The following is a 25,458-nucleotide window of genomic DNA, read 5'->3' as shown; positions in this document are numbered from 1 at the left end:
TTTTGACATTCTATGTTTCTGTGGATCTGTCTCCACCTCTTGTTGTTGATCTAGTTCCCTCTGATAGTTTGAATTCTTCTCTAAGTGCTACTGCTCCTAGTTTTTTTAACCTATAGTTGCTAAGGTTCAATATTTTTAGCACTTTATTATTCTTGATGGTGTCAGTTCTCTCTCTCTCTCTGAGGGTCCCACCACCTTCCCTTTATGTTAGAGAGCCTTTTGAATATATTACCTAAAAGGTTGTAAGATGATGAAGGAAGAATCACCAATCTCTCATTCTCCTCCCAAATGTTGTTGGTGAGATGTTTCCCACACTTGATGTGGGTTACTAGTTGAGTCACAAATTTGTTGTCAATGGTCTTTTCATGACCTTGTAAATATCATTTTTTTTTACTCCTTCAGGCTATAGTTTTGTAAGGGACGTCACCCTTGTCTTGTAAGACTAAAAAATTGCCTAAAAGAATAAAGAAAAAGTATACATATGCACACAAGCGTGCATGCGTGTGTGCACATGCATGCATGTATGTACATGCATACAAACATACAAGATACATGCATGCATCCATAAACACAAACATGAATAAATACATACAAACATATATAGTGACATACAATCATATATGTGAGTATGTATGTTATATATTCAAATTCTTTAGTAAAATCTTTGCCGAGCTTTTGTAAAACATCTTATCAAAGTAATGCGTGAGGTTTTTGGATTTATTTATGTTGATAACTAAGCCATGTTTGATTGGATGTTATAAAATTTTATTTACCTACTAATTTGCATGCATAGGCCCTAGCTTATGTATGGGCTTGAAGAGTACTGTTGTCATTGCTCCATTAAGGTATCATAAAGTGGGTTTTATTCATGTTTCCCTTTGGTTTAGAAAAACATAAGAAGTTAGAATCAACTATTTTCGCTAGATAAACAAACCCATCCTTTTCATGTTCACTCTTCCATCTCACCGATAAATTCAAATTAATAGAAAATAGTCTTCGTTTATATACTGTGGTGCGACATTGCATATGGGTCCTTGCCATCTATTGGAGCTTCTCGGTCTTCTGAGACCTTGTTTCCTAATGGTAAGGTTTTGATTGGGCCTTCGACCCCTCTTTTCAATGGGACTGAGAATGGTGGTAGATCGAGATTGAAACTAAAGGGACCTTTCCCTATTTCAAACCCTATCTAGATCTCTTTGGATGAGTTTGTGATGAAAGAAATTGAGATTGCCTCCTTTGATTTATCTGACCATGGGGTGATCTGTTGGCTCAAGGGTTTTTGGTCGAGTCTTCTTGATTTGCACAAGTAGATCTCTTCTCATTGGGAATCTATTATATTTGATATTGTTTATATCTTCCCTATGGACAAGGCATTTTTATAGCTAAGTTTGATATTGTTGATGATAGAAAGTTGATTTTGTGCAATCATTCTTTCACTTTGGAGGACTGGTTTTCGTTGATGGTGAAACCGTGGTTTCTTGATTTCTCCCTCTCTTCTGAAATTGTTAACAAGTTTCTGATTTGGGTGAAACTCCCCTATCTTCCTCTTCATTGGGTTGATTCCTTGTTGGAAGAGGTGGGAAGGCTCTTGGTGATTTCTTGATGGTAGAAGATGTGTCATTTGACATTATGCACTCTACTTATACATGAATCCTGGTAAACATGAACATCTTTAAGGGGTCCATAAAAGATTAAGTTAGAGCATTGTAAGGTTTTTTGGATTCGAACTCTGAACTATGAAGGGCTCCCCTTCAGATCTAGGAAGTGCTTTAAAATGGGTCATTTGGTGGCCTAATATGGATTAGGGAGGGCTAAGACAAAAAGTTTTCTTCTTGGTGGAAGGGTATCTCTTCTGAAAATTACACTATTGTTCAGAAAAGATTTTCCTAAGTTGTTGCACAAGGGTCTCCCATTGGAGTGAATCCCACCACTGCTAGTGTTTTTTCCTGCTATCTTTGCCACTTCTTGAGATGGTTTTGCATTGTTTCTCTTTTGTCTACTAGTAAAGCTCCTAGTAGTTCTATTACTATTGCTTCGGCTAGCTCTGCATTGGTCAAGGCATTTTCAAATTCTTATTTGCAGGCTAGGGGTATTGAACCTGCTTGATTCTCTTCTTTAGATGTTGTGTTTGGGCTTGGTGCTTTTCCTTTACTAGTGGCGAGCCTTGGCTAGCTAAGAAAATTGTAACTATTAGTACTATCAAGCAAACTATAGTTGTTGGTTCTATCCTACATATGGATGTTGTCATTCCTTTGAATGAGAGCCCCATTACTAGTTCTCTCCATAACTCTCTTGTTGGTTGTGTTATGGTTGGTTCTTATCCTGTTTCTATCTTGGGGTCTTAAGATTTGGTTCCTCAAGATTAGCAAGATAAGGCTTCTATAGTGGAGGGGGGTGGATCCAAGTTATTGGAAAACACCATAAGAAGTCCCCTCCCCATTTTGACATGATATAGCACTCCTAATAGAAGGGAGACATAATTTAATTTTAGTTTTTCATTGTTTCATATAGGTTGTGGGTTCCTAATTTGTAAACAAATTGGGTAGTTTCATGGGCTTTGTGTTTATTTTCTATTCTGCTAGTTTCTTTTGGTCCTTGAATAGTGTTGTCCTTTGCACTATTTCTTTGGATTGTATTGGACTACTGTTCAATGTCTGTTGACAACATTTTATCTTAGCACTTTTGTTGAATATCTTTATGCTCTAAAGTTGTAAAGGGCTTCGAGTCCCTTTAAAACCTGTTTTTATTAGAACCAAAAACATTACTTGATCTTGTTATCCATATGAGCTTTATCTCATTAGTAAAGTGTGCCTTGATGTTTTATTTTTACCAATGTATTGGTGTATATTATATCATTAGGGCTTATATATTAATAAAAATCTCCAGTCTTTTACATGGCTTCATATTTACTTTATAAAGTTAGGTGTTACTCACCAAGTGAAGGTAGTGGTCACTTGATCATGAAAAACTAAAGTTAGAGTTCCATTATAGATTCTTTCTACAAGATATAACCTCCTCAAAACACATTGGGTTTTCATGAAGTTGATCTTGAAACATGTACTTTTCATACAAAACCTCATATTTAACTAAGAATTTGACTGGAGATGATTTAAATCCTCCGACCTCTAGTGTCATTAATCTCCAATGACTAAGTAAAATCATTCCTAGAATCTTCATAACATAAGCACCATCTAAGATCTCCTCTTCCTCAACTTATTCCAATAAGCAAGTTAACAATATTCCAATAGGCAAGTTAACAACAAACGAGTTTTCTTTGAATGTTTTCTTAAGAATATAATTGGCTTGAGTTGCACAGGTCCAAGCCACGAGACTTTGTCTTACAACAAATAAATTTTGTTTTTTGTTTATCGCCTCATGTATACAATATATATTATTGTTGAGAATTAGTTTTTGAATTTTCTACATTTGTTCATTTTTCCTGTATAAAATGGCTAAAATTGTACCTTATAATGTCTGGGATTCTATTGAGTGTATAATTGATACTATAAGATTTTGAAGGGAACTTGTTTAGTAAAATAGTCTTAGCATCTTCATCATGTACTCAAGTTTTAACTTATGGCAATTGTCTAATGAGAGACTTCAAATTGCTTATGTGCTTTGACATAATAATTCTATTGTCCATTTTGAATATAAATAATTGAAGTTTTAGAGAAAACTTTTCATTAATTTCTTTTACTTCATACATTTTATTTGCATAATCTTTAAATTTTTATGATGATTTGCCTAAACTTATAAAAATGCAATTTAGTGTTAAAATGATCATTAAAGACCAATAATGACTTTACCTTTATCATGTCTTTATCTAATTCCAATAAATTATTTGCATCTATAGTCAATATCTAGTGTCATTTTTTCATGATCAAATTTATGATAAAGAAAAAACATTAAACTTAAATATATGTCTTTAAAACAAACTCTATCTTGCAAAAAATTATAGCAAAAACTATTTATTTATTTTTTTAATCTCACAACTCAGAAAAAGTTGAAAATAAAGGTTCAAAAAATCTATGTCCTAATTACTAGATTGCGTGTTTTTTCAAGATGTAGTTCTTTTTAAGAATTTTTTTAAACTTTTAAAAATTAAAATTAAAATAAAATTGATAAACAAAACATTTATAAGAAAAACTAGAAATCACTTAGAGATGTAAATAAGTTATGGAATTAAAGGAAATAATAAAGCTAAAGTTATTATTAGCCTTTAATATGTTATTTTGACATTGAACTATATTATCTAAGTTTAGACAAATTATGAAAAAAAATCTAAGTAATTGAAATAAAATGTTTGAAGCGAGAGCATTTAATACAAAGTTTTCTCTAGAACTACAATTATTTATATTGAGAATGGAAGATAGAATTATTATGTTAAATCACATAATCAATTTGAGGTCTCTCATTAGAAAATTGACATATGCTAGATATAAGTGAAAGTATAGATTAATAATACTAATGCTTGATAATCATTATGCTACAAAAGATGAAATGTTAAATTAATTTTATTTAGAGAGGGAAACTAGATATTAGAAAGGGAATAACAATCGTTCGAAAATGTATTACATGGATCTTTGAAGATGTCTATAGTTTTTAATATAAATTGATGGACTTTCAATTCATCTATTTAATGCATATCTTGGTTTTTCTTATTCAAGATGTTCCATTTGGTGGACAATTTGAAATTAAAAAATGATTTCTTTTGGTTTGAGTTTTCTAAATAGTATAATTTAATATTCTTATTAGGATTCAATTGTGTGGTTTTTGAGCCATTCATTGATCTATGTTTCATGAGTTGTGGTTCACAAGATCCCCTCTCATAAGAATGAATGAAACACTTATCGCTCATTACATTTAGGTGATGTTCATAGAGGTGAAACATTGGACCTTCTTGAGAGGTCATTCATCCTAGTTTTACTCAAACATAAGCAAGCTTAACAATGGACTATCCTCCAAGGTTTAATCCCACACAACTTTTTATCCCATGAGTAGAATCTAGAGCAATTATTGTTCTTTATGAACTATTCATTTTAGAACCCCTTTATCTCATCAATTAATAACTAGAAGATATTTCCCGAAACTCTAGTCAACAAGTTTGATTCAAAAACTATATGGTTGAATTCAAACAAAAATATCATAATTCGAATTGTGGAAAATATCTCCTACTTATCAACTAGTGAGCTAAACGAGCTCTATAGTGAATGATTCGTAAGGTAGAACACTTGATGAATGTTTCACAAATAAGGTAGTAAGCTAAGTGGGATTAACCTTGGAAGAAACTCCATGGTTAAACATGCTTGAGTTGGAGTAGTATTGAAATGGGTAACCTCTAGGAAAGGATCAATTCTTCACCTCTACAAATACAAGCATCACCTATATGCAATGGATGCTAAGTGTAATTCTTTGTTCTCTTTGTTTGTTGTCCTTGATGCCAAAAGACACTATGATCTATAAGATTCATTTGAAAAAAACATTGGTTCAATACAAATTTGATGGTATGATCATTGATTGATTCTATTGTTCATTTCTTTTTAATAAGTAATGGGCCAATGTCAGATTTTTATTAATATAAAGTCTATATTACAAATCAATTCGTTAAGAGCACTAGTGGGAAAGTTCCACCCTGTTCCCAAAAAAAAAAAAAAGCCAAACCAAATTGTTGTGCAATTCCGATATTTAACTAAAGGCCTGTTTGGTTGCTGGCATAGTAATGGAAAATTAGAATAGAAAAATGGAACGGGAATGGAATTAATTTTAAATTTTTTTAATTAAAAAACAGATTGGGAATAGGAATGGCTATTCCAATTCCAACTATTTTTTGGCATAGACATATGCTTATTTTAGGGGCAAAATTGGAATATGTCTTCTTATTCCCAATTCTGATTGAGCATACCAAACAGCAAATATAAAACATATTCTAATTTTCTCTTCCTATTCCAGTTCTATTCCATCAACCAAACGGACCCTAACTTCCTGATTTACATATACGAGTTACATTAAGGTTGAGGTAAATGATCTTCATGGACGTACATAGCATTATATGATAGTATAGTACAAAAATGGTTCACATTTTGTGGAAATAAAATAACTGGATGATAAATAGATTGTTCATCAAGACCTTCACAAAGACCTTTGTTCCTTTTCTGGAATCCACATAAATGATAATATCTTCCAAAAACCTTGACAACTCGTTAATATCTAGAGTGATCAAACCTTCTTACTAAACTAATATCATAGATGGTAACAATATTCAATCCAACTGATAGAAAATCTCTTATTTAGTCAGTACTGATGTTCAAAAAACTAATTCATCATGTTACCTTCGTAAGACTCTGTAACCAAGAACAGATTAAATATCAACAAAGAATACCGAACTAATAAAGAAAAACCAAGCTATATAAATCAACCAAAGCCAATTCCTTCTATAACATGACTAAAATAACAAAACTAACTAATTGATTATACAGTAAGATAACTTCACCCATTTAATCAGAGGTCTCAGATTCTTATTATTTTGAACTGATAATCACCACAAGGCCATCGAGTACACAAAAGGATTCAATGAATCTGTTGCTTAAATTCCACCAAATGAAAGATCCTAATGTATTTTACTTTGTGAGCCACACAATGAGATCGTGAATTACATATCACATAAACTGTCATAAAAGAAAGAAAAATGGTACATCTCTGCCCCATATTAAGATATCCGGATACTGGATTCAAAGAATCTATAATTATCTGATAAGACAATCAATAAGCTATCAAATTAACAATAGGGGATAAAGTATTGTTTATTCGTTGATATAGTATGAGCATGTATATTTGATTGGAAATGATACACAATGACACTTTTGTTTGTCTTTGATATTAGTATCATCATTTCAGATAATTACTTGCCTTGATTAGTTTACCATTGATATTGGTATATCATTTCAGTTTTTGTCACATTTAAGATTGGATTGGTATACATTTCAGTTTATCGTACATTGATAAATAATTGGCATGTGGTATATTCCAGTGGGCTGAACATTTTGACGCTCATCGATATGACTCTGGCATACTCATTTTACGCTCACTTTAGTGGACATTTGTACAAGATGGTTTGTCATATTTTACTAGTCATATAGTTGTATACATGTTTGATACATTGTATGTCTTTAGTAGTTTTCATAAGGTACTTTATATTTTTTAAGTCTCGCACATATTTTACTAGTCATATAGTTGTATACATGTTTGATACATTGTATGTCTTTAGTAGTTTTCATAAGGTATTTTATATTTTTTAAGTCTCGCACATTTAGTATTCTTGTCACTCGTAAGGTAGTGATACCTTATAGGTCCTTATCACTAATAAGGAATTGACATTGATGAGCTATCACTGTCTTATTTATGCGAGATATTGATTAGTTATCAATAACTTATGTTATACAAGGATGTTTAATTGATTAACGGACTATTCACAAAGGACATGACTTTTTTGATCTTGGCATAATTTGTGAAATAAATTTGGTACGACTTGTAACCATGGTATACATAAGAGACATTATAGCATGTTATATGGTAACAATATTGTCTTTTTGACTTCGGTTAAAAAATCCTAATACTCATGATGAGAATTGTTAGCCATTTTAGTGCCCCCCCCCCCCCCCCCCCTCTTGTGCCCATGTCACCATCACTTAAATCTGATTAGAGATATGTGTTCATAGTGCAAAGGTTTGTGCAGTGTGCCAAGCATGTGGCCAAAACCTACTAAAACCATAGTTATCCCCTTCAATGATATAATTTTGTATTACCCTTTTGAAGGGTCGGATTACCCATACATCATTTAAGTTGGATCCCCTTGTTAGGTTCATTCACTCTAAGTGTTGACCCCGCATCCTATTCATTTAATCATTTATGCATCCACCTTTTATTTCCCTAAGTCTAAGTGCCCCTTTTATTAAACTTCATTTTTATGAAGGATCTTTCATCGAACAGTGCGCTCTATTCTTGTGAAATAGCGCAATGCATACATGTGTCATGGCGGGGTCACAATCAGCTGATCTAGTGATGTCACCACAAGGTGGATAGGTGTCACCATTTTGGGAGTTTGAGGGGCATCGAAGAAAAAATGTACAGTGAGGCCCCGAAATGGAGTCTCCACTCTTAGATCTTCCTTGATGTAGCGATGTTGATATTCTTGCAGGGATACAAAAGATATATATAGGGACCCAGTGGTGGTGACGTAGCGGTGGCCACACATCGACATTTCGGGAGGTCTTGATGGATCAAAAGAAGAAAAGGCTTTAGGAGCCCGAAATGTGGCCACATGTCCCAGAATTAAGTAAACAATCTTGCACAAGGGCTTTTAAGCCAAAGATCGATGGTGGAGATATATTAATTGATTAAAAGATCACCGTCCATAATGTGTAAGGGATGATGACGATCTACGACCCACGGGTGTTCTCGATAGTTTGAGATAAACATGATTACACCACGTGTCCAAGCTATCCAAGCGAGAGGCTTTTCAATGCTAGGAGATGATCTAAGAGGACGCTTCAACGATAAATAGCCATGTGGCAAGGTTGACTGTTGATTTTCTATTGGTTGGTGACATGGCATTGTTTCAACACTTGCAGAACAAATCATTAATGGTGAACAAATCCTTTGATCGCCTAGAACCACCTTTTGGTGTTCTCAATGCCTGATAAATGCAAAATACATTCCTCCGCTACCATGGTAATCCATCTGCCAGTTAAAGTAGTTATGGCCATTGTTTCTATCTCTTCAGGGCCCGAGTTGCACTCAAAGGTCAGATCTTTCAGCGTTGGGACATGCATTGGATTTGATTTCTTCTAATCCTCAATTATTGGTCTCCTCTGCAATCCAACTCCACCTGGTTGGAGTTTGAACTCAATGTAAACATCTGAGTTATGCCTGAACTCTATAAAAAGCAGTTGTAAATATGTTTTAAGGGTTTTCCTTTGTTCTGTTATGTTTACATGTAGCAACCTTGTGCTCTGCAACTATATTTCTTTCCTTGTATTAATGAAATAGTTGGTTTCTTACCTCTTCTTGTCATTCATTATTTTGTGCATGTATCTTGCCTCTACTTGAATGTTTCTTTTATGTTTCCCCTTATTCTGCATGTTGTGTTTAATCTACTAATAAAGGTTGTATTGTGAGGATTTCTTCCTTTCAATGTTTTTATTAGTTTCTAACCTTCATGTGATTCTTCGAAAGTAGAATAAAGTTAGGACCTATGTATTTGGGCTTTTCATTGATGTATTGTGCTTATAAGGGAAGAGTTATAACCATTTCTATTTGGTGTATCACCCCTCTAGATTAGATTAGGTAGTTTGGTTTCATGCATTTCCTTCTCCCTTTTCCTTCAAAGAGTAGTTAGGTGCATCCTGATAGTAAGGAAGTTGACCTTCTTCGGAGACTCAATCTCACAGTTCAAGTCCCACAGCTTGGAGATTGTTTCCATATTTCACAAGGTTGCCTTTATGTCAAACTTCAGGTGAGGGTGCAAACTTTTGTGACAACGGTTTTTGGCACGCCTAGTGGGACAGATTCAGATTCATGAGCCCCCTGGTTAGCCAATTTGAAGATCCATTCACTAAGAAATTGGTTTTTTTTCTCAGTGCCATCAACCTTTAGAGGCATTTTATCTAACACCATGGTGAATCTATGCACCTTTTGGTTTCAACAGACCAAGTGTTGTTTTGTGTAAAGATCTTTTGATCTTTTTGTGTTTCTCACTTTCTATGAAGTCTCTTATAATGCTTCAACATGGACTTACTTCATAGAGACCCCTTTTTCTACCCTTCATATAATGAGAATGAAAGTGAGTTTTTGGCCCTCATCTACTCTCCAAAGTGGGAGGTGCTTAAGGCTTGATTTAAGGAGGACCTTGACAAAATGTTAGTTGTAGACCAGGAGGAGACAAGACTCAAGCTTGCCCAGTTGCAATCTGCTAAAGCATAGGAGCCTCCGAGGCATAAACTTACTCACTTCAGGCAGAGCAATCCCCCCCTTCTGTAGTTTGTGGAGGCACATACATTAACTGCCATACCATCAGAGCCAGCCTCTGCTATAAGGTCAAAACTGTCATGTCCCCTTTTCAAATATTTAAAAATAATAATCTTTGCTAACACAGGCAGGCCCAAAAAAGGTGAAGTTCTGGAAAAATGGGCTAATCTTTGGAAACCAATGGACTAATAAATAAAAATTATTATTAAAATATATTTTATTAACCCCTCTTGGACGTGAGTTAGGGTTATGCCCTCTTTTAAGGGATTTAGAGGCATTTTGGGCTCATTCCAGAACTTGATTTTCGCTTATTGCTTTGTTGTTCTTCAGAGGCTGCCAAACCTGTGGAGAAGGAGAACCAAGGACGGGAGTTTGCAAGTTTCCAGGAAGGCTAAGGACGAGAGTTTGAAGCCATTCCATATGAAAGCTCATGCAGAGTTTGCCCTTGTGCTGAACAGTGCAAATTTGTAGGTTTTTGGGTGTATTTTTTTGTAAGAGTTTGGTGTTTTCAGTTGAGTATTTCATATCAGTTTGGGTTGCTACTGTATTTCAGACTTTAAGATGTTAAAATAGAGCTGAATATATGTATTGGGACGTGATTAAACTTCTGAGATAGATTATTAGTGTTTTTGTGGTGTTTTCGGGCATTTTTGTGTTAATTTCGGGAGCCCGATGAGCATAGTTTTTGTCCTACATTTGTGAGTTGTTGTGTAAATGCTATACAGATATGAAAATGTCATTTTGTAGGCCGTTATGCTGCTGAAATTTCTGTAAAAATGTCCATTTTCAGATTTATTAATAATTTGTGAAGTTGTGAAGTTTTTGGCACTATTTTAGACATACACGATTTGGGGTTTATTGAGAAATTGGTGGATCTTTGTAATATTGGTTGTTTGATTTTGAAAATTTGATTAGAGGCTTGAAATATCATATAAAATCAAAAAAAGGGACATTTCAGTGGTATCAGAGCTATGATCTTGCTAGCCTGAGAGTTTGTAGATGTTTGCATGCAACCAAGTGAAAGAGAAAAGAGATATTTGCAGCGAGAAAAGAATAAAGAAATTTTGATCAAACCTCCAGTTAAAAGTAAAAGTACAAAATCCAAGGAAGAAAAAATTATGGCTGATCAAAATGAGATGGAAAAGAAATTTTTTCAAGACATCCAACATACTCAGAAGCAAACAGTGAATAGTTTGGCAGAAACTAGAGAGGCTTTGCGGATATTGACAGAAAAATTGCAAGGAGTTGCATCTATTAATGAGAGAGGGAGCACTTCAGAGGAGCCAAGAAATCTGAAATCCACACCCTCTAAATCAACAAAAACTATTTTCCTACCTGCAGATGAGCCACCAGTACCAAATCTAGCCCTTAATCTCGTGGAAGAGGTTATAGGTAACTTGATTGCATTAAGAGCTACTTAAAATGGCTTAGATGATGACTTTTGCAGTTCAGTTCATTTTAGAGAATATGTGGATATGATGAACACTTTGATGCCCAAGAAAGAGAACAGGAGGGAGCATGACATAAGTGGAAGAGAGCTCAAAAATAAAATATGCAAGTTTACCTCAGCTACTTTTGATGGAACAAATAAAATTTCAGCTAGAGCATGGCTACAAAAATTATAGACTTTCTTTACACTTAACCCCATGAAGGAGAGTGGTGTTGTTCAATTTGCAAGTCTACACTTGGAAGATGCAGCCTATGATTGGTGGTATCATGGAATGACTACTCAAGGTCATGATCAAGTAACTACATTTGATGATTTTAGTCAAAGAGTGATAGATAGATTTGACCTCAAGAATGATGAAGAGTACTTTAAAGAATTGTCAAAGTTGAAGCAAACCAAATCAGTTAATGAGTATATAGAAGAGTTTCAAAAAGTGGCTATTATGGTACCTGATATGAGTGAAAAGAGGATTGTTTATCTTTTTATTGATGGTTTAGAAGATTCTGTTAAGGGTTTGGTTAAGGCTTTCTCACCCTGAACCTTACAGGAAGCTATCAAAAGAAGCTTGCAACTTGAAACTTGCATGCCTATGAAACTAGTCACTAATCAAAAACTCCCAAATCTTTGGCAACATAAGGAGAATTTTCAGAAAAAGACTTTCCCAACACTACCACCAAAAGATGTGATAAATGTGGCAAAAAAGAAGGTAGATGAAGAGACTAGGAGTGAATTATGAAGGAAAAAGTTTTGTTTTACTTGTAGAGAACCATGGGTTCTAGGACACAGATGTTTGGGGAAAGGTCAAGTGCACTATATTGAAGTTGCTTCAGAATCTGATTCAGATGAGCATGAGGAATTTCATAACACTAAGGAGGAGGTAGAAGAAGAGAAAGAAAAAGAAATCAGCAAAGATGGCACTTTAGCGGCATTATCAGGAGTCCCAAGATACCATCCCTTTCGAATTCGAGGGGTACTAGCAGGGCAAAGGTTGACAGTTCTTCTTGATAGTGGGGCAACTCACAATTTTATTGATGAGGGATTTGTCATGAAAAGAGGGTTTAAATTAGAAGATTTTGAAGGATTCAATATTACTGTAGCTGATGGATTCACTATGCCTTGCACATGGGTGGTGAAACAACTCAAGATGACCTTAGGAGATTATGAGTTATGTGATGACTTCTATGTTGTTGGCATTGGGGGAGACAGATCTTGTATTGGGTGTTCAATGGTTGCACTCTATTGGAGTCTATTACATGAACCATCAAACTATGGAGTTTAAATTTCATTCCAATGGGAAAGAAGTCTTATTGAGAGGCTTATCAAATGGAGAACTTAAGGCGGTCTCTGCAAAGAGGATGGAGAGGACTTTTCGAAGAGGACAAGTAGCATGGGCAGCAGGAGTCATAATCCATCCAACAAGCTCTCCAAAGAATCAAGGTAATTTCCATTTTGAAATTCAAAATATTCTTGATAAGCATAGTATAGTTTTCAATGACTTGCCTCGAGGATTACCACCAGATAGAGGTTTTGAGCATGTTATAGAGTTAGAACAGGGTGCCAAACTAGTTATAACAACCCTATACCGCCATCCCAAAGGTTATAAGGAAGAAATTGAAAAAACTATTAAGGAACTCCTGGACATGGGATTCATAAGGCCTAGCTCGAGTCCATTTGCATCATCTGTGGTACTTGTCAAGAAAAAGGATGGTACAATGAGAATGTGTATAGACTACAGGGCTCTAAATAAGAAGACCATAAAAAATAAGTTTTCCATACCACGCATAGATGAACTCATTGATGAGTTACATGGTGTTGTATACTTCTCAAAAATTGACTTAAGATCAGGGTACCATCAAATCCGAATGAGGTGTGAAGATGTGGAAAAGACTACTTTCAGATGTCACTATGGGCACTTTGAATTTCTTGTTATGCCATTTGGCCTCACTAATGTACTTGCAACATTCCAATCTTGTATGAATAAGGTATTCAACCAGCATCTTCGAAAAAAATTTTGGTATTTTTTGATGATATCTTGATTTATAGTAAAACATGGGAAGAGCATCTGAAGCACATAGACACTATTTTGGGAATCTTGGAGCAGCAATATTTCTATGCTAAGCTATCTAAATGTGAGTTTGGTTTGACAGAGATCCTATATTTGGGACATATTATAAGTTCTAAAGGACTACAGGTTGATCAACAAAAAATTCAGGCAATTTTAGATTGGCCTCCACCCACTAATCTTACACAGTTGAGAGGTTTCTTTGGGTTGTGTAGCTACTATAGGAGATTTGCTAAGGGATTTTCTCAGCTTGCTGCCCCCTTGACTGATTTGACAAAGAAAGGAGCTTTTGTTTGGACAGAAGAGGCACAAAAAATATTTGATAAGCTTAAGAAGGTAATGAGTTCATGCCCTGTGCTTGCAATTCCAGATTTCTCTTTACCTTTTATTGTTGAATGTGATGCTTCTGGAGAAGGTATAGGGGCTGTCCTAACTCAAAGGGGACATCCAATAGCATTTGAGAGTAGAAAACTAAATCAATCATAGAAAGGTTACTCCATCTATGATAAGGAAATGTTGGCAATCATGCATGCACTTCATAAGTTTAGACAATATTTGGTATGTGGGAGATTCATTGTAAAGACAAACCATAATAGCCTCAGGTTCTTCTTGAACCAAAGGGATTTGAATGATCGTCAACAAAAATGGGTAAGCAAATTGCAAGCTTATGACTTTGATATTGAATACATGAAAGGAAAGAATAATGTGGTTGTTGATGTTCTCTCAAGAAAGCCCACTCTGTGTTCCTTAACATCTATCTCTGCTTATTGGAAAGTCTCCATAATTTTAAAGTATGCTAAAGATTCCTTTGCCACCAAGATTTTGGATAAGTTAGTGGATGATAACAGGTACAGGGTTGTTGACGAATTGATTTATTACAAGAACAGGATCTTCTTAGTGCCAGGATAAAAAACTAAGGAGATGATATTGAGGGCCTTTCATGACACACCTTTGGCTGGTCACTAGAGATACTTCAAGACATATAGGCAAATTCGAGAGCGATTTTCATGGAAGGGTATGAAGGAGGATTTCCTTAAACACATTAAGGAATGTATGGTATGCCAACAAAGCAAGAGTGAGAAAAATTTTCCTGCAGGGTTGTTGCAACCACTTCCTATTCTTGAACAAAAATGGGAAAGTATTTCCATGGACTTAATCACCGGGTTGCCCAAGGTTCAAGGTAAGGATTGCATATATGTGGTGGTAGATAGACTAACTAAGTATGCACATTTCTTTCCTCTCACATTTGATTTCAAGGCATCACAAGTGGCCAAATTGTTCTTCAAAGAGATTTTTAGATTACATGGCTTGCCTAGAAATATCGTCAGTGATCGAGACAGTAGATTCCTTAGCTCTTTTTGGAAGGAGCTCTTTCATTTGGCAAGAACTGAGCTCACTCCCAGTACTAGCTATCACCCTCAAACAGATGGACAAACAGAGATAGTTAATAAATGGATAGAGGGATATTTGAGGAACTATGTTTCAAATCAACAACATGCTTGGGTGAAATGGTTGCACCTAGGGGAGTATTGTTACAACACATCTCATCACATGTCTATTGGTATGCCTCCTTTTCATGCTCTTTATGGTTATGATGCCCTTTTCTTTGTTGATTTAGTACTTTTAGATAGCAGAGTACCTATAGCAAGTGATTTCATCAAGCAGAGCCAAGACATAATAAGGTCCCTCAAGGATAATCTACAACATGCATAGAAAAAAATAAAAGTTGTATGCTGATAGGAAAAGGACTGGAAGATCTTTTGAGGTGGGAGATTTGGTATTTTTCAGGTTGTAGCCATATAAGCAAAGCACCTTGAAGAGGAGTGGGGCAGAGAAACTCAAGCCAAGGTTCTATGGACCTTATAAGATCACCAAGAAATTAGGAGAGGTAGCTTATGAATTGGAGCTCCCACCAAACAACAAAATACATAATGTTTTCCATGTATCTTGCCTGAAGAAGGTTCTAGGCCAGCAGACCATAGTATTTACAGAATTACCACCTCTTGATGATGAAGGAAAATTAGTTTTGATACCAGAAGAGATTTTGGATACAAGAGAGAAAAGATTGAGAAACAGGAGCATCATAGAGCATTTGGTCAAATGGAAAGGATTACCACTGGAGGATGCAACTTGGGAAGGAGCGCATATTCTTGAACATTCCAATCTTCATTGCTTGAGGACAAGCAATATTTGGGAGGGGAGGACTTGTCATGTCCCCTTTTCAAATATTTAAAAATAATAATCTTTGCTAACGCAAGCAAGCCCAAAAAAGGTGAAGTTGCAGCAAAAAGGGCTAATCTTTGGAAACCAATGGACTAATAAATAAAAATTATTATTAAAATATATTTTATTAACCCCTCTTGGACGTGAGTTAGGGTTAAGCCCTCTCTTAAGGGATTTGGAGGCATTTTGGGCTCATTCCAAAACTTGATATTCGCTTATTGCTCTGTTGTTCTTCAGAGGCTGGAAAACCTGTGGAGAAGGAGACCCAAGGATGGGAGTTTGCAAGTTTCTAGGAAGGCTAAGGACAGGAGTTTGAAGCCATTCCATGTGCAAGCTCATGCAGAGTTTGCCCTTGTGCTGAACAGTGCAAATTTGTGGGTTTTCGGGTGTATTTTTTTTGTAAGAGTTTGGTGTTTCAGTTGAGTATTTCATATCAGTTTGGGTTGCTGTTGTATTTCAGACTTTAAGATGTTAAAATAGAGCTGAATATATATATTGGGACGTGATTAAACTTCTGAGATAGATTATTAGTGTTTTTGTGGTGTTTTCGGGCATTTTTGTGTTAATTTCGGGAGCCCGATGAGCATAGTTTTTGTCCTACGTTTGTGAGTTGTTGTGTAAATGCTATACAAATCTGGAAATGTCATTTTGTGGCCATTATGCTGCTGAAATTTCTGTAAAAATGTCCATTTTCAAATTTATTAATAATTTGTGAAGTTGTGAAGTTTTTTGCACTATTTCAGACATACCCGATTTGGGGTTTATTGAGAAATTGGTGGATCTTTGTAATATTGGTTGTTTGATTTTGAAAATATGATTAGAGGTTTGAAATATCATATAAAATTAGAGAAAGGGACATTTCAAAAACTTTTTGCTTTTACCTAGTGCCATCAAGAGGATGCTCCATCAGGCATCTAGCTCTACAACAATGCATGTTGCCCTGGGTCATGCTCATTCTAGAGCATGAGGGAGAAGACCACAAGGAAAATAAAGCATGTTTTTCTCAAGATAAGCATGTCCCTGTCCTAGAGAGCAACTTCTTTGTTTTCAGCATTAGGAAGGTTTTTCATGCAACAACATGTTTGTTGTGCTTGCTACCATTTTCAGTTGCCCATGTGCATGATAGAAGAAATCAACTAGTGAGGAAGGGCAACTACTTCAAAAATCCATTCAATGGCTTTGTTTGATCATTTTTTTGTAAATATTTGTACATAGTAAAGTAGGAGTTTCTAGCTTTCCAAGAATTGCACGTGAACAGTTTTCCTGAGCTTTCTAGAGCTCTGCGGAGTTTTTGTTTTTTGTTGGTTGCAAAATTTTGTGAAGCTGTAGGTGCAATCATGTGTCTTTCTTTTTGGTAACTCTATGCCTAATGGATTTATTGAGGCCACTAGTCTATGCTTAGCAGACAAGCATCCCCTCTAAGTTGCTAGAAATGTTAATCATTTAAGGCCCCCCCCTTTTGTTCCCATGTCACCATCACTTAAATCCAACTAGAGATACTTTTTCATGGTGCCAAGGTTTGCATAGTGTGCCAAGCATGTAGCCAAAACCTACTAAACCTATAGTTCTCCCCTTCAATGATATAACTTTGTATTACCCTTTTGAAGGGTCGGATTACCCATGTGTCATTTAAGTTGGATCCCCTTGTTAGGTTCATTCACTCTAAATTTTGACCCCACACCCTATTCATTTAATCATTTATGTGTCCACTTTTCATTTCCCAAGTCTAAGCACCCCTTTTATTAAAACTTCATTTTTTATGAAGGATCTTTCATCAAATGGTGCACTCTATTCTTGTGAAATAGCACGATGCATACATGTGTCATGCCAAGGCCATGGTCAGGTGATCCAATGATGATGTCACAAGGTGCACAAGTGTCACCATTTTGGGATTTTGAGGGGCATCGAAGAAAAAAGGTACAGTGAGGCCCTGAAATGGAGTCTCCATCGTCAAATCTTCCTTGATCTGGCGATGCTCATGTCCTTGCGAGGAAACAAAAGATATATAGTGGGACTCGGTGGTGGTGACGTAGTGGTGGCCATGCATCGACAATTCAGAAGGTCTTGATGGACCGAAAGAAGAAAAGGCTTCAAGAGCTCAAAATGTGGCCATGTGCAAGGATAACTTTAGTGGCTAATATTCGCCAATAGGCTAATTTCAATAATTGGGCGCCCCTGATTTGGCTTTTTTTTACACTTTTTGGGTATCCATGTCACCTACACTTTACTAAAACTAGGTCCCATGGTTAGGCTAATCGCCAATAATAACACAAAAGTATCTATATTTTAGTGATGACTTCACCAATGGAATCTAATTTTTCTACATAGTAATTTAAATATATTCACCTACAATTTTCAAGGCTTGTCTTAATTGATGGTCATATTCGCCAATATTTGGTAAAAATTTAAGTTATAATACATATTAACTATGTAGATTTGACATGTGTCTCTATTCTAAGGACTTTTCATAAAAAATTTCATCCTTTCTCACTTTGCCATGAAATATATTTGATTGGGGACAAGTGTCTTTACTTTGGGAACTTTCTTTAAAACTTGGTATCCTCTTAAAATTTTGGCTTGAAATATGATTTAGGCCATTGATTTAGGATCATCCAATAGTTAAAAATAATAGGGATGCTTCTCTTAAACCACCATTCAATAATTTGGGGGCAAATTGTAATGATAAAAGTGGGCTAAATTTAACCTTAAAGTTTGATAATTAATTAGGATCCATATAATAATAATAATAAAATCATTGTTTCTAAGTATGTGTCCTTTTTCCCCTAGTTTTCATTAATAATGAAAGATTCACCAGGATTTTATAGAATTTTCATATGATTGAAAAACAATCGCCAATAAAATTAAAAGCTTTCCTACTTAAAAATAATAATTCGCCAATATAAATTAATTTTTTTCCCTTGAACTAATGTTCAATTCGCCAAATTTTTATGTTTTTTTTTCTAAAGGGTGGTTTCTTAAAGTTATCCATGGCCACGTGTCCCAGAGCTTAAGTAAACAATCTTGTACGAGTGCTTTTAAGCCTAATATTGATGGTGGAGATATAGTGATCGATTAAAAGATCACCATCCATAATGTGTAAGGCATGATGAAGATCTATGACTTGTGGGTGTTCTCTATGGTTTGAGATAAACATGATTGCAGCACATGTTCAAGTTGTCCAAGTGAGAGACTTTTCAATGTTGGGAGATGATCTGGCATGATGCTTCAATGATAAATAACCATGTGGCAAGGTTGACTACTAATTTTCTATTGGTTGGTGATGTGGCATTGTTTCAACACTTGTAGAATGATTCATTAATGGAGAACATATACTTTGATCACTTGCAACCACCTTTTGGTGTTGTTAATGCTTGATAAATGCAAAAGACATTCCTGCACTACCATGGTAATCCATCTACCGGTCAGAGCAGTTATAGCCATTGTTTTTGTCTCTTCAGGGCCTGAGTTGCACGCAAAGGTTAGATCTTTTAGCGTTGGGATGTGCATCTAATCAAATTTCTTCTGATCCTCAGTTATTGCTCTCCTTTGCAATCCAACTCCACCTGGTTGGAGTTTTAACTCAATGTAAACATATGAGTTATGTCTGAACTCTATAAAAGGCAATTGTAAATATGTTTTAAGGGTTCTTTGTTTTGTTATGTTTACATGCAACAGCCTTGTGCTTTGCAATTGTATTCCTTGCTTTCCATTAATGAAATAGCTGGTTTCTTACCTCTTCTTTTCATTCATTAGTTTGTGCATGTATCTTTCCTATCCTTGAATGTTTTTTTATGTTTCCCCTAATTCTGCATGTTGTGTTTAATCTATTGATAAAGGTTGTATTGTGAATATTTCTTTCTTTCAATGTTTTTATTAGTTTCTGACCTTCATGAGATTCTTTGGAAGTAGGATAAAGTTAAGACTTGTGTATTTGGGCTTTTCATTGATGTCTTGTGCATATAAGGGTAGAATTGTAATCATTTCTATTTGGTGTATCACCCCTCTAGATTAGATTAGGTAGTTTGGTTTCATGCATTTCCTTCTCCCCTTTCCTTCAAAGAGTAGTTAGGTGCATCCTGATAGTAAGGAAGTTGGCTTTCTCCAGAGTCTCAATCTCTCAATTCAAGTCCCATAGTTTGGAAATTGTTTGTAAGGACCCACCTTGTATGTAATTATAAAATATGAATTCTCTGCTAAAACCATTATAGAAGATTTAATTGGATATGGAGTAATGCGTATGTGTGAATGTCCTAATGAAATTTAGAGTAATTGATGTAGCCATGTTTTAATTCTTAGTGATTCAAGAACTACTACATTATCTCGATTGATAAAACCTTAAAATTTTACTAACAATGATACGAAGCATTTTCACTTGATGAGAAAGATGTTGATTTGATACCTCAATGATTATTCTAGTATTTTAATCTGAATTAATGAATATGTTATGTTATATAGAATACATGATTTCTAATGATTAAATGTGAGTCAAAATGAATTAAATGAGTTAGTTACATGAAAGATTCATATTTTGATTTACGTAACTATCCAAATAGGTTTTGAATATATGCATGTGATTTCTTGAACTACTGATGTGTGCAATTAGTGTGCAGGATATTTAATCAAAAAATATAATGGAAAGACGAAATTGAACCCCTTGCTATTGTGCTAATTTGCATTATCTTTGTTTGAAGGTTGTTGTATAGTCTTAAAATTCTCCTAGCTTTTGTTTGAGTTCTATTAAGTCTTTAAGACCTAAAAACATTAAATTTAAGTACCTTAGGGGTAAGGGTATGGGTTGGGAGTACTTTCCACACCCTTAGCCTCTTTGGTTGACTTTTAGGGTCACTCAAAAATCCTACTTTTGGTTGATTGCGAAAATTGATTTGTCTCCTCTATAAGTTGGTGACTCAAACTCCACCTTGGGGTTACCTAAAGTCTAGTTGAGTTAGGATCATATTTAGAGGCATTTTGGAGAAGTTTTGGGGTTGTTGCCCAATCTCTAGTTTTTAGAGAGAAGTTTGAAGATTGAAGGAAATGAAGGATAAGCTCTTCCCAACTTGTCATTTTACCATAACTTTCTTTTGTGAAGGTAGGGTTCTACACTCCTTTGATCATGTTCTTCATATGGTTTATACTTTTATTCATGCATAAGGCATTGTGTAGTTCATGTATTGCTTGCTTTTGTGTTGAGGTTGTTTGGGGAGGGATCTTAAATTGTTCTTGGATGCCATTCTTATGCTTGCTTTGAAATTTTGAGGGGATTTCATGGGGATTTTTTTGGCATTACTCACCCTTGGATAGAGAAGAAGTGGCCGAGTACGAGGGAAGGGCCTTAGTTGGACCTCAATAATGTAGAGTCTCCTCTCATGGTGAGAAGAGAGAAAGAGGGTAGGGTGTATGGGCCCCTACTTGTCGTCACATACCTTGTATGAAAATTTGAATTTTTGAAGAAGGGAAGGAATGAAAACCCTTGTTATATTGGCCTCGAAAGGGCATTTGTAGAAGAACCGAAGTTCTTAAATTTTAGCCCCGAAAGGGCCATGTTATGGTATGGTGATTGACGTCTTGTATTGAGAAAATCCACCTCCCCCCAATTTTGGTTCAATGTTGAACCTATTGTGCAAAGCCGGGTTGGAAATGCATGCTTCAATTGTTCATCATATATGTTGTTTTACCTCCGGGTTAGTTCTTGTCTTTCCATGGTTCCCTTGGTGCATTGAAGATATTGGAAAGGACCTCTTGAGAAAGACCTAGAAGAGAATTCAATTGAATTGTGACATTACGTAAAAATGTATTTAAATTTTGATGTATTTGGCAAAGATGTCGAGTTTTCTTACTAGTTCTTTCTCGATGGAGCCTTGAACCAGGTTGATTAATAAAAGAGAAAAGATTGAGTAATGTTCTTGCATATGAGATTTTCGTATTTAGTTTGCATACATTTACTTGATACTAGAGGCGATGACAATTTTACCTCACTACAACATTTTCATGATTGGTAATCATATTCATTTAGTCTAAGACTAATTTGATAGAATGACGATATATTGTTACACAATTTAAGGTTCAAACTATGTTAAAGAAAATTTGATGCTTGGTATGGACTTCATTGCATTTTTGTAGTTTCTTAGAAATCAAAGTAATCCTATGTCTTGGTTTAAAGCACAATAATTGAACTTGATGAATGTAATCAACATTAGAAGGAAATTCAATAATATGGCCCTTGATTTATTAGAAATAGTTGGCTTAAATCTAATTAGAAAATAAAAGTATATGTATTCCCTTGTCAAAGATGAAATTACATTAGAAAATTTAACGCTTAGAGAAAATATGGTGTAAAAAAAAAAAGTAATTCCCCAGGAACAAAAAGACTCTCTAGAATTTGTATGGGAAAAATGATTTAAGTCCCATGTTTGTAACAGAGCATATTCTTTGGATTCTTTAGTTTAAAATCTAATTTTCTTTTTTTTTTTAAAATTAGAAAGAGAAAAGTACTATTTGTATCTAAATATCCTAAATATATTCCTAATATCCTTGACTCCACTATTAAACTTCGCAATAACTATCCTAGAACCTATCTTAAGCACCCCACTCATCATGCCATACCTAGACTACTCACTTACCTTCATGTTCTCTTACTCCCATGCGTTGAACTTCCCCTTGGTTGCTATCATGAGCTTGGGATTAGGCGATTTAATGTGTTTGGAAATAGTGCCTAGACTTAGTCACTTCCCACTTTTAATTTGTTGGTTGAGAAGTCCTGTTCCTAGGCTTTTTCTTCAAAAATACACCCATCTTGCATAAGAATTTATGCCACTTTATGCAATGAAGTGGTTGGGTCGTACACCTGTAGATTTCCTGACCTTTCCAATACCATGCATGAGTGGGATTGTTGCATTCCTTGTCTTGGGCAGATCAACTTGCACCCTATTGGATTAATTAACAAGTTGTCTTCTATCCCATCTTTTCCTTACCCCTCATCAAGTGAATGTCTTAATTTTTCCTTGGGCTACGTTCTCTGCCACCCTTGCATTTTTTTTAGACCTTGGTTTGCGTGGGAGAGCATGGGGAAGCGGCCAAGGCTTGGAAAGTTGGGGGTTTGACTTGTGCCATGTGGCCTAGGTTGTGTAGGGGTAGTTGGTATAGGGAGGGGAATTAGTATTTTTTTTTTTTTTTATAATTTTAAAAATAAGTATATTTTAATTTTTTCTAGAATCTGCTTGGGGTTGAGCCCACATGGGGTGAGATTTAGGGGAGTTCTTTTGGTGTATGGTGTAGTTAGGGATTATGATGTTAAGGAGTAAGTGTCATGTTGTTATGATAGTAAGTTTGATAGATAATTGTTGTTATTATTATTTTTGTGAGTGTGCATAGATGTACTTAAATTATTAGTTAGTTTTAAATAATTGAATTTAGTTTTTTTTTTTTAAATATTAATATTATGTTATTTAGTTAGAATTAGGTGATTTGTAGTATTAGGGCTTAGTAATGTTAATATTTACATTCTTTTAGTTATAGTAAAATATATTTTAATCAGCCGAAATTTTAATATTGTGTTAGTTGGTAGTAATTTTAATTATTTTATTTAGTTAGTTCATATTGAAGTGTGTTTGTTAGTTAATTTTATTTCAAATATTTCAAATTTGTATTGTCAAGGTGCTAGACTTAATGTTGACTGAGGGTAAGTAATTTAGTAGATGGTATTAGCAATTAGTTAAGAGTTTGTGTAGGATAATTAGTGTAAGGTGCCATTTTGTTTTAATTTCGTGATTAATGTTAAGTTAGGATTGTTAGTGGAAGTTGAATTAGTTGTCATTTTCATTGATAATATAAGTTGTGATTAATTAACTTGATAATATTTCAGGTTAGTAAAGGATGGGTTTATAAATTAAACATATATATATATATATATATATATATATATATATATATATATATATATATATATATATATATATATATATATATATATATATATATATATATATATATATATATATATATATATATATATATATATATATATATATATATATATATATATATATATATAGATAGATAGTGTATTTTACCCTTGCCTAAGGAATGACTAATTTAGAAGATATGTAGATCAAGTGTAACGACTAGTGAATCGATGATTCTGTTAGGTCATTTTATTAACGTTAGTATATAGGACGAAATTTAAGCTATGTGCATTAGAATTCTTCGAATAATATAGTTTAATGGTAAGTTGAGCATTATTGGTTAATATGTTGTATAAGATAAGATAGTTAGTATATTCAATCTATCTTAAAAATAATTTTAGATTTATTATGTTAATTGATTATATTGTTCTTAAATCGAAAGCCAGTGTTATTATATCTTAAAATGATTTAGATAAGTAAGGGTGGTAAAATTAAGTCAGATTATTAGGTTAATTTTCAAGTGTTGATTTTAAATCTAAATAGTTGTTTGGTATTGTGGGTTGTAGGATAATTGGATTACTTATTTTAATTATAATATATTACTTTGAAATTAAAATAATAATAATACAAATTTCAAAATCAATTTAATAACGAATGCTCAGACTTAACCAACTTTTCTTTCACATTGATTATAAACTTAAACAGTAATGACAGGCCATCCTTAGGAGATCCAATTTTTTTTTTTGTTTCTTATTATACCTATACTTTAACATGTGCTTATTAACATATCAATCTTAATGATGTTATGAATCAAAAAAAAAAAATTTAAAATGGTGTATTTTTTTTGCCCGAATTTTTGGGCATGACATTGTTTCCATGTTTCACAAGGTTTCCTTTAGGTAAAACTTTAGGCAAGGGTGCAAACTTTTGTGACAACAAGTATCAACAAATATTATTATTATTGTATACTATGTTTGGCATCATTCGCATCAAAGAAATTCTTAATGAGACATTGACATTAGGGCACCAAAGATGTTATCTTTGAGGCATTATTATCTTTGTTAAAAGTATTTTTTTGAAGGAATATATGAAGGAACTTTATAAATTAGGAAGAATTTTAGGGTAAAATTTCTACATTAGCAAGAAGTTTTTACTAGGTATTCATTGAGACCTAGACACTTGCAACTTGGATAGGTGTCGAGGTTGGTATTTTTTATTTCATATGGAATGGAATTGTGTTGTATTTGTTTCCTAAATCCAATCCTTGTTCTCTTTTGGGTTTTGATAGACCCTAGAAAATCCTTGTCCAAAAAGAGAGTAATTCAATGCATTTTTTGCATTTCAGGAAGAGAAATCAAGTTGTCAACAAAAAGGCGAAATATCAACATTTTGGAAATTTCAAAGTACTAAGCTAGAAAAGAAGAGATGACTTTTTTATTTCATTAACAACTTTTTAAAAGGATTTAGAAGTCGTGATTTCATTGGTAACTAAGAAGAAAGATTCCAAAGTCATGATTTCGCTGATAGCTAAGAAGGTTATTGAAATCGTGATTTCACTAATGATTAAACAGATGAATTCTGAAATCATGATTTCAGAGAAGCAGGTGAAAGGCCTAGTAAAATTCTTAATTTCAGAAATAATCCCAAAATCGAGGCACAAAAATATGAAAAGAGTTTTATCAAGTTTTTAAAGGATAAATTATTAATTTAATAAGTTAAAGTACGTAGTGAGCACTCAAATGATGTGACTAATTGAACAATTCGCAAGGTGAATGTATGTGCGAGAAGTTATGGGTCATAAA

Source organism: Cupressus sempervirens, chromosome 9 (genome assembly GCF_028749045.1).
Source record: "Cupressus sempervirens isolate cs-2001-9-10 chromosome 9, ASM2874904v1, whole genome shotgun sequence".
Classification (NCBI taxonomy): Eukaryota; Viridiplantae; Streptophyta; class Pinopsida; order Cupressales; family Cupressaceae; genus Cupressus; species Cupressus sempervirens.
The sequence above is the reverse complement of the archived record's forward strand: the minus strand, read 5'-3'. Positions refer to the sequence as shown.